The sequence below is a fragment of the Gossypium arboreum genome, chromosome 4 (genome assembly GCF_025698485.1).
Source record: "Gossypium arboreum isolate Shixiya-1 chromosome 4, ASM2569848v2, whole genome shotgun sequence".
Taxonomy (NCBI): Eukaryota; Viridiplantae; Streptophyta; class Magnoliopsida; order Malvales; family Malvaceae; genus Gossypium; species Gossypium arboreum.
The window spans coordinates 71,747,550-71,759,059 of NC_069073.1; the positions used below are offsets into that span (position 1 = coordinate 71,747,550).

Consider the following 11,510-nt stretch of genomic DNA (forward strand, 5'->3'; position numbering starts at 1 on the left):
GTTGAATATTGAGATACGATGGAGTTATAAAGGATATTTATTGGGATGTTTGAGTATATTTATACTTTCGGTCAAAGTTCTGACTTATACATGAATGAAAATGTGGGTTACAAATATGTGGGTTGATGATGTGAATTATACATGTTAATATGTGCTTAATATGTGTTTGAAATGCATTTGTGAATTAAATTAAGTGATTATTGCTTATGAAATCAAGAAAATGAGATATATGTGCATACTTGTAGAAATGCTCATATGAATATAATTCAATAAGAGGACGTTATCCTAAACTATGCATCGGTAGAAATTTTTGGGACGAAAATCCCTAAAGGGAGGAGAGTTGTGACACCCTAATTTGACCCTAGTCGAAAAGTGGTTTCGGGACCACAAAATCGAGTCATAAAATAATTAGCCGTCATATTTTATGACTATTATATGTGAATCTGAATGTGTGAAAGTTTTAAGCTTTGATTTAGTAAATTGCATGTGAATTTAGTCAATAGGACTTATGTGCGACACTTTTGAAATGTGATAGGTCAAAATATAAGGATCTATTAGTGCATGAAATAAAAGGGGGACTTGCATGTCAATTTCCCCTAATTTGGTAGTGGCCGCCATGAGCATGAGAGGGACAAAATGTTATGGGGTGAAACATGTTGGAAACATGTTGTGTTAGTGTGTTAGGGAGAAAGAATAAAATAAAGGGGTTAGTAATAAAGAAATGAAAAGGAGGGTGATGAGAAAAAAAAAAAAGGTTGTCTCATCCATGTTTCCCCATTGCCGTGACTTGAGAAGCAAAAGAAAAGAAGAAATCGGTTCTTCTTAGCTGAAATGAAAAGAAGAAGAAAGGAATGAAGCTAGAAAGGAGAGGGCAGCTGCATGTAGTGGAAAACCATGGAATTTGTTTGCTTAGAAGTTAAAATTTTCAAGTAGAAGGGTAACTCTTCTAAACTCTCCCTTGCCCATAGCTTTTCGTTGACAAATTCTGGTTGCATTGTTGATTTGAGCTTGACGAATATGTGGGAGAAGAGAAGATTCTCTTTTCTAGTTGCAAATGTTGCATGTCTAGTAGATGAAGAGTTTCTCACTTGTGTTAAAAGAATCTAGTGAATGCTTGTGTTGTTATAATCTATTTTTGTAACTTTGGGGTTGATTGTATTTAGCTAACAAGGTAGGAGAAGGTGGTAGTAGACAAGGGAAAGAGCAAATTGAATAGGTGGAATCGGTGTTGGGAACCTTGGTGAGTTTTCCTTGAACTTTTATTTTCTTGTGTTTGATAATTGTTGAAACCGTTAAATTGCTGTCCTAATTTTACCTTGTTGGTATCGTTAATTGCTGCCCTGTTCATGCTGTCTAAATGTTGTACTATTAATGCTGTCCGAATCAGCCTCCGAATGTGATATATTACAGCAATTAAGCCAAGTGTTATGGGTCCTCTTAGGCTGCCCACAACGCAACCTTTCAATACTAATGTTACCATGAATTAACCTTCAATTGATGGTGTGGTGTATGATCTCATAACTCGGTTTGGTATTGAGATAAAGATTAAATGATATGTGATTGTTAAGTGAATAATATTAGTTAAGTACTTAAGCAAATCTATTGTTTTACTTAAGCTTAAGAGCAAAGAGGATCAAAGTCGGATAGGGGAAAAGAGAGTAAACGAATAGCCGTGGACATCTAATCGTCGACCACTCCCGAGGTAAGTTTTAAGTATTAAACGTTGAGTAAATTCAATCATATTAGGACATAATGAGTTGATTTAATAAGATATGATGTGGCCATGATATGTCTTAAACTCAAATGGTAAGTTCATAAGTGTTTGGACTTGGAAATTTAAGAGCAAAATGTAATAGTTTGCTTGGGACAGCAGCAGTAACGTGATTTTAGAAAATCACTATAAATTGTTTGTGTGGAATTATAGGCTGAATAAAATATGTAATCAAAGCTTAGTTGGTCTAGTTTCCTATAAAAGAGACCGTGGAAGCAAAGAAATTTCCTATAAAGAGATATTTAAAGTTGTGTGGGACAGGGTCAGAATGACACCGAAATCCCTGTTCTGTTTTGAGAAAATCACTATAATTTGTACAAAAATGGTTACAAGATAAAATTTATATGCTTAGACTCCTTAATGAGTCTAGTTTCAAATGAAATCAAATAGAACATACTTTGAATTCTGTACAATGAGAATTTTGATTCGTAGTGAAGACTGGTCAGGTTAGTCAAACAGTGAAACAGGGAAACTTTAAGAAAAATCTGGTATTGATTGGCCAAACCAAAATTCTGAAAAATTTATAGATGGAAGATATACGAGTCTATATTCAGGGAAAATTAACGGCACTTCATTTGGAGTTTCGTAGCTCCATTTATGAATAATTTAATGACTGTTGCTCAGGAAAACAGCTTGTGCTGAATTTGGGATTTTGTTGTAAACCTTAATAAAACCATTTGAGTTGCTTATAAGCCATTGCTGAAATTGATATACAAGTTAAATATATATATGTGTGGTAAAGCCAAATGGCTAGTGTGAAATATGTATGTGATATATGTGTGGTAAAGCCAAATGGCTAGTGTGAAATATGTATGTGATATATGTGTGGTAAAGCCAAATGGCTAGTGTGAAATATGTATGAGATATATGTGGTAAAGCCAAATGGCTAGTATGAAACATGTATGAGATGTATATATGTGATAAGGCTGAATGGCCGATGTGATGAATGTCAAAGTGTATATAAGTGATAAGGCCGAATGGCCAATGCGATGAATATGAAAGTGTATAAATGTGATAAGTCCCGAGGGGCATTTGTGTCAGTACTATATCCGGGTTAAAACCCCGCAGCATTGTCGAGAATATTATCCTCGATTAATGTCCGTAGGAAGCCGTTGCTCGTACTAGATCCGAGCTTTAAAGACCCGACGGCTAAAGGCTAGGATTCAAGTAAGACTTTGATATTGAGTATCGCATTAAGTTACCATCAAATAAGTATTATGTATTTAAGATGTTCAGTACGTATTACTTACCCATTGGTGGGGTGATTTTGAGGTGAATTATCAAGTATCAAAGAGGTAGGTAAATGTGACTAATATTATAACTCCAAATATGAGAATGATCTAATTGGTAATGGTATGTTGTATAGTAAAGTATGCGATGAAATATTCTTATGTATTAGTGCATATTCTCGCCCAAAAGCCTATGATTTGAGTATGGGTTGGGTTGAGCTAGATGTGCCAAGACAAGGTAAGGATTATGATTTGTAAGCTTACGATATGTGATAAGGAATATGTTTGGTTCTTTATGTGCCTATGGTAATTTAGTACTTGTCATGTTGAAATACTTAAAAGCATGGATGTGATTATGAACAAGTGGAAAGGATTATTGAAGTTGAAAATCGATGAAGAATGTGCTTGGGAAATATTTGACCATCTAGGTCATTATTATTCGAAAGTATTTATGTGGCAGCCAAGTGTTGCGTTTAATGATATTATAGATCGAGATGAAGCCCTGGATTAACTTCATCGAACAGTTGATATGAATGACCAATGATAGTGATTGAGAACACTTTGTTTTGCTTAAAACTTACTAAGCATTAAATGCTTATTGCTTAAAACTTACTAAGCATTAAATGCTTACTCCGTTTTCTCTGTTTCTCTGTTTTATAGATTTTGCTCGTTAGCTATCGGATTCGGGATCATTGAAGTCGAAGTCATCCACACTATCAAAGCCCCCATTTTGGTACAATTTTGGTTGAACTTTGAAATGGCATGTATAGGACTACCCTTTTGTTGTAGGTTATGTACCTTTCGGTTTTGTGTAAATTCGGATAGCCATGCGAAAATGGCTTATATACGTTTCTAGCATAGTACTATAATCGTTTGTATGTTGATCATTATGAGGTATGGAATTGTTTTGAAACGATTAGCCATTGGAATGGTTAATCATGATCACACCTTGTGCTATGTATGCAAAAGGGCCAATTGAATCATGGAAACCATGAAATAGGTCAAGCCTACCTTAAAGGCAGATGCTGACAGCAGCAGTGATGTGGATGTGAAAATCACTAAAAATATTAGGAATGGTATTAAATAGTGAATAAATTATGTAAATGAACCTTGATGAATCTACTTTCATATAGAAGAAACGAAACGGTCATATGAGTTATATATTAAGAGATATTAAAGTTCTCGTGAAACAGGGCCAGAACGGTTTCTGGATCCCCTGTTCCGACTTTGGAAATTCATTGTAAATTAACCAGAGATAATTAGGAGTCATGCCATATATGTATAGATTACTCTCTGAGTTTAGTTTCTATAGAAACAAACGGCATCAGTATTGAAGCCCTGTACAGGAGATATCTAATTCGTAATGCACGAAGGTCAGTGCAGTCGGTCCCTGCAACAGGGAGACTTTAACTAATAAACTGTACTAATTGGCCCGACCAAAATTCTAGAAAAAACATGTTGATGTACTTATGAGTCTAGTTTCAGGAAAAATTACGAAACTGATTTTCGAGCTTTAAAACTCAAGATATGATTTTAAAGCGACAGTGACGCAGTAACCAGCTAGTCTGGAAAATTTTTTTTATGGACTGTGAAAACAATTAAGCTAAGTCTGTGTGTACCTTGTGTTCGACTCCGGTAACGGACTCGGGTACGGGGTGTTACACTACCTCATTTAACCTGTTAACCAGTTTGTAATTGACCTAATTAGGCCATTATATATTAAAACTATATATTAACTCAAAAGAACAAATTAAGGAGGTCACTTTTATTTCATTATTAGTTCTTTACAATATTGTTTAGGGTTTTAGGTGTAGATTTCTAGATTTCTTTCATTATTTTTCAAACACTTTGTTATATTCAATTCAAGTTTGTTTTCAATTTTTATTCATTTACTTATTTTCTGTTGCACTTTTTGCCAAATCAACAATCAATCATCGTTCGTGGGTTCGCGAAATTGTTTATTCAATCTGTGACAGCCCAAAATTGACCCTAGTCGGGAAGTGGTTTCGGGACCGCTAAACCGAGTCACCAAAATGTTTGAACGTAATATTTATTGTCTAGAATATGTATTTATGAATGTGTGAAAATTTCAAGCTTGGTTTAGTCGATTGCATGTGAATTCAGTTAGTAGGACTTGTATGACACTTTTGAAAAATGATAGGCTAATCTATAAGGACCTAATAGTACATGTAGTCAAAAGGAGGACTGGCATGTCAAATTTCCCCCAAGTGCTAGTGGCCGGCCATGACAAGGAATCATGGGCAAAACATGTCATGAAACATGTTGGGTGAGTGTTTTATGTTGGAATAAATAAAATAAGGTGCATGAGCAATAAAAAATGAGAAAAAAATGTGTGTGTGAAGGCTTCTCCCCTCCCCATTGCCGTGAAGGTGAGAAAGAAAACAAAAAATTTGCTCATCTTTTTTCATCCTTTTGGCCAAAAATCCCAAGGAGAAGAAAGGGTTCTTGCTCATGGTTGGTTTGGAAGAGGATTAGGAAGAGGTTGGCTATCCTTGTATCTAGATTAAGGTATGTTTGATGTTGTGCCATGAGATTCATGCATGTTTTAGTTGCTAGTTTTAGTTCTAATTAGTCCATGGTTCAAAACTTTGCTATGTCATGGGGATGATAGTATGGAATGAAAATTTTGAGATAAGTAAGGTTAAACTTGATTTGGTATAATCGGCCATATGGGTGTATATGTTTGTGAAAATATATTTTCTTTGTTAACTCTTTACAATCGATTGTAGGGTAATATTGGCTTATAAGGTTGAGTTGATTCATGATGTTGTATATTAGGATTAAAATACTTGAGACTAGATTAACTTAATGGTGACAATACATTCGACCTTGAAGCATTAATCGAATATTGGTTGAGGTTTTGATATTTTGAACAAGGATAGTTGTGAAATGGGGTGAAAACCATTAAATTATACACATAAAAATCCAGCAAGAAGATTAAACTACTAAATGTATTCATTTTAGATCAAGACATCAAAGAGGGAGAATCAAGCAAAGGCAAAGCAAAGATAATCGAGTAGTCGATTGGGAATCATTTCATCCAATATAAGGTAAGTCATTAAGCACTTATTTTGTACTAATTTAAATGGTCGTAATGTCCAAGTAATGATGCTGAATGGAATGATAAATATATATATATATATACATGTATGTATGTGGTGATGAAAGTATTGAATGGAAAGAAAAGAGGTGAGATGTATTGAGTTATTGGTTTTGGCACTAAGTGCGGGTGTAAACATTTATGATCACAAATTGGCACTAAGTGTGCGGGTTCAAATTGTATAGCACTAAGTGTGCAAGTTTGATTATATAGCACTAAGTGTGCGAGTTCGACTATTAAGCACTAAGTGTGCGGGCTTATTACACATCCTCAAATGAACATACATGCTCTACGCAGCGGCCTTACCGAGTCAATCATGGACAGCGGTACGAGTAAACACCTTGAGCTCATGAGGAATAGACATTTTATTTATATTTGGAATTTAGCTTGGTAAGTCTTGACCTATGTGGTGATTATACTTGAAGATAAATGCATGCAATGTCATATGGTGTAATGTATGAAATATCAAAGTAGGGCTTGGTATGAGATCAAACCGAAATGCCTAAGGAATTATAGCACGCTTTGGGTGTGGATGGAGGATTTTAATCCGCATTAATTATTTTCTCTTATGATATATTATTACTGAACGGCAATATAATGCTTATGGCTTACTGAGTTATATACTCACTCGGTGTTTGCTTGTCGCCTATTTTAGGTTTCTTGGACTCGTCCTTTTGCGTGCTCGTGATCGTCATCGAAGTCATCACACCGCTAGCAACTTTTGGTATCTTTTTTGTAGTCGGTCTAGGAGAACATTTTGGCATGTATAGGCTAATATGCTCTGTTGAACTTTGGTATGTAAACTTTTAGCCATGCGAAAATGGCATAAATGTTCGGTTGGATTTAGTTCTCTAATGTTAAGTTGCAAGTCTTGGTAATTGATTTTTATGCCATATGCCATGGTTGATTATTTTGGTGTTAAAATTCATGATATGGCAATAGTGTAGTAGGGAGATGTTTGACAATGATTAGCCTTTGGTATGGCTAGTCATGATCATAATTTGTGACATGTATGATGAATCACTAGTTAGATCAAAGGGAAATCATGAAATAGGCATAGTTGCTTTAGTAACAGGTGCTGGCAGCAGCAGTGACGTGAGATTGAAAAATCACTAAAAATAGGGGAAATGGAATTAAATAATGAATGAATTATGGAATCGAAGCCCGATGAGTCTATTTTCATATAGAAGAAACGAAGCAACCATATGAGCTGTATGTTAAGAGATATTTAAGTTCTCGCGGGACAGGGCCAGAACGGTTACTGGAGTCCCTGTCCTGACTTTGGGAATTCATCATGAATTTACCAGAGATAATTAGAAGCCATGACATATATGTACAGATTCCTTTTCGAGTCTAGTTTCTATAGAAACAAACGGCATCAGTATTGAAGCCCTGTACAGGGAGATATCCAAGTCGTAATGCGTAAAGATCAGTGTAGTCGATCCCTGTAACATGGGGGCTTCAACTAATAAACTGTACTAATTGGCCCAACCAAAAATTCTAGAAAAAAATTTGTAGATGCATATATGAGTCTAGTTTCGGGGAAAATTTACGGATCTGGATTTCGAGTTTCAGAACTCAAGATATGATTTTTAATGCGACCCATATGCAGATTGGCAGCCTGTCTGGGAAATTTCTAATAAGTGGCTTGAAGTCTGTTAACACCTCGTGTTCGACTCCATGACGGTCTCGGGTTCGGGTGTTACATTTTATTGGTATCGAGCTATGGTTTAGTCGGTTCTAGGACTACCATAGCACGTATGAGTCTAGCTATACATGCCTTAATGTTAATGTTTAAATGTGTGATGACTTCGACGGTTAAAATTTTTGTTTTGATTAGTAAATGGATCCCGGTGTAGAGAGAACCTTGGCGGTGACGTTGAAAGTGTAGCGGCTGCTCCTGCACAAGGGACGCCGCCTGTTGAACCTCAGTCATCTGCGAATAATTAGGGTGAGGGGGCTAAACAAGCCTTCTTTACCATGACGAATGAGTGGGTCGCGCATAATACGCCCGAACCAATCCTACTGTCCAACAATTCCGAATTTGAATAATCCACCCCAAGAGCCCGTAATGTCATCGATTCGATCCCGTGAGGCTGAGTAAGCCACCAGTAGACTTGATTAGGAAGCGGGGCTGAGGAGTTCAAGGCCATAGTTCTTGATGATGCCGAAAAAGCCGAAGTTCGGCTTGATAACACCATTCGGTGTTTGATGAATTGTCATGCACACCGATGAATGTCTAAAGTGTGCTATATCCTTGTTGCGAGACTCGACTTACTATTGGTGGAGGACTTTGATCTCCATAGTCCCAAACGAAGCGAGTTACTTGGGATTTCTTTCAAACGAATTTCAAAGAAATATATTAGTCAACGGTTCATCGATCAAAAGCGTAAGGAATTCTTGGAACTCAAGCAAGGCCGTATGACAAGATTGAATACGAACATGAGTTCGTAAGACTTAGTCGGTATGCTCGGAGTGTGTGGCCGATGAGGTTGCTATGTGCAAAAGATTTGAAGAAGGATTGAATGAAGATTTAAAACTACTAGTGGGTATTTTGGAGATAAAGGAGTTCGTAACGCTAGTCGAACGAGCACGCAAGGCGGAAGAACTTGGAAAGGAGAAGAAGAAGGCTGAATTTGAAGCTAAAACTATCGTAAGAGATCGATGGGTAAAGCTCCGTTCTCGGCTGTAAAGAAGTTCAGGAGGACACTAATAAATCGAGGACGACGTGGGAATTTCCATTAGAGCACGACCATCGACGGACTCGAGCTACTTCGGTAGCTAGTGTGGGCAATAACCGTCAAGAGAAAACTGAATGCCCCAATGTGGAAGAAGACACATAGGTGAATGTTGGGGTAAGTCTACTAACAGGGCTCATTACGGATGCGGTTCAAGGACCACTTCATTCGAGATTGCACGGAGCTTGATGAGAAGAATAGGATGCAAGGTGCAAGACCTAGTGGAATGATGACTAGAGGTAGACCACCAAGAATTTTAGGAGGTAGGAGTGGTAGTCGAGAGGGCCACCGACACGACTGCTCGATCCGAGACCAGTACTCTGCTAGGGCATATGCCATCCGTGCACGAGAGGAAGCATCCTCCCCGATGTTATCACCGGTACTTTCACTCTTTTGATACTAATGTAATTGCATTAATCGACCTCGGATCTACTCATTCTTATGTATGTGAGACTTTACCATCCAAGAAGACTCGCCTATTGAGTCTCTCGAGTTCGTAATTCGAGTGTCAAATCCCTTGGGTCAATATGCGCTTGTTGACAAAGTGTAAGAGATGCCTCTAATGATTCGAGAATCTGTTTTTCGCCGATTTGATGCTTTTACCATTTGATGAATTCGATGTTATTCTTGGTATGGACTGGTTGACCGTATATGACGCGGTGGTGAGTTGCAAAAGAAAAACTGTTGACTTGAGGTGATCAAATAACGAGATGATCCGAGTTGAGTCTACGGACTTAAAGGGGTTGCCAGCTGTGATATCGTCAATGTTGGCTCGAAATACGTAAGAAAGGGGTGCGAGCGTACCTTGCGTATGTACTTGGTGACAAAGAGTTAGAAAAGAAACCCGAATCTGCGGTGGTTAGTGAATACCCGGACGCTTTTTCCCGAAGAATTGCGGGCTTGCCACTGTCAAGGGAGATAGAGTTTGGTATTGAGCTTGTACCGGGACTACGCCAATTTCAATAGCACCGTGATCGTATGGCACCAACCGAGTTGAAGGAGTTGAAGGCTCGATTGCAAGAATTGACGGATAGAGGTTTCGCCGACCAAGTTTCTCACCTTGGGGTGCACCAAGATTGTTTTTGAAAAGAAGGACGGAACCATGAGATTGTGTATTGACTATCGTCACCGAATAAAGTGACGATAAAGAATAAATATCCGTTACCGTGTATTGATGATTTGTTCGATCAACTAAAGGGAGCCTCAGTGTTTTCGAAGATAGATTTGAGGTCGGGTTATTATCAGTTACGGATTCGAGATTCGGACGTACCCAAAACTGCTTTCAGAATGAGGTACGGTCACTACAAGTTCTTAGTGATGCCGTTCGGGCTCACTAATGCCCCTGCGGTATTTATGGATTTGATGAATCGGATCTTGACGAGATTTGGACCGGTTCGTAGTTGTGTTCGTTGATGACATCTTGGTCTATTCAAGAAATGAAACCGAACATCTTGAACACCGAGATTAGTGTTGCAAATTTTACGGATAAGCGGTTATATGCTAAGTTCAGCAAGTGTGAGTTCGGTTAAGAGAGGTTAGCTTCTTGGGTCATGTGGTATCGGCATCGGTATTCGAGTCGACCGAGCAAAATTTCAGCCATACTTAATCGGAAGCCTCGAGAAATACTACTGAGGTTCGAGCTTTTTGGGACTTTGGTTACTACCGACGGTTTGTAAAAGGTTTTCGATGATAGCCACACCCATGACGAAGCTACTTCAAAAGATGTTAAGTTTGAATGGACGGAAAAATGTCAGAAAAGTTTCGATCAACTGAAAACTTATTTGACTGAAGCTTCAGTTTTAGTGCAACCCGAATCAGGCAAAGAGTTTGTCATTTATAGTGACGCATCCCTACTTGGGTTGGGTTGTGTATTGATGCAAGGAGGTCGAGTTGTGGCCTATGCGTCAAGACAATTAAAGCCACATGAGAAAAATTATCCGACCCATGATCTCGAATTAGCTACCATCGTATTCGCCTTGAAAATATGGCGACATTACTTATTTGGTGAGAAGTGCCATGTGTATTCGGATCACAAAAGTCTCAAATATTTGATGACTCAAAGAGACTTGAATCTGCGACAAAGACGTTGGCTCGAGTTGTTAAAAGATTATGAGCTTGTCATTGACTATCACCCGGGAAAGGCTAATGTGGTTGCGGATGCCCTAAGTCGTAAATCACTGTTTGCCTTACGAGCGATGAATGTACACTTGTCTGTTCTATCCGACAATGTACTAGTGGCGGAATTAAAGGCCAAACCCTTGTTGACTCATCAAATTCGTGAAGCTCAAAAAGTCGATGATGAATTGGTTGCAAAATGGGCTGAATGTGTTCCGAATATGGAATCAGAGTTTCAAGTTGATGATGACGATTGTTTGTGGTTCAGAAATCGTTTGTGTGTCCCAAGAAATTCAGAACTCATTTCTATGATTCTGAATGAAGCTCATTGTAGCCGAATGTCAATTCACCCGGGGAGTACGAAAATGTACAATGACCTGAGACGCCAGTTTTGGTGGCATGGTATGAAACGAGACATTTCCGACTTTGTTTTGAAGTGCTTAGTATGTCAGCAAGTAAAGGCGGAACATCAAGTGCCCACGGGTTTGCTTCAGCCAATCATGATACCTGAATGGAAATGGGAACGAGTCACGATG

The 11,510-nt window shown here is 38.1% G+C and overlaps 1 long non-coding RNA gene across 2 annotated transcripts; it reads left to right on the forward strand.

The window, feature by feature from the left end:
- Window positions 1–779: 779 nt before the first annotated feature.
- LOC128291891 (uncharacterized) lies at window positions 780–3,968 on the forward strand. 2 transcript variants are annotated; one of them, XR_008281868.1, is made up of 4 exons: window positions 780–937; window positions 1,164–1,240; window positions 1,617–1,702; window positions 3,661–3,968. It is a non-coding gene; the product is annotated as an uncharacterized LOC128291891 (long non-coding RNA). The 2 variants fall into 2 exon arrangements; XR_008281869.1 differs by having other exon boundaries at window positions 780–1,240.
- The last annotated feature ends 7,542 nt before the right edge of the window (window positions 3,969–11,510 follow it).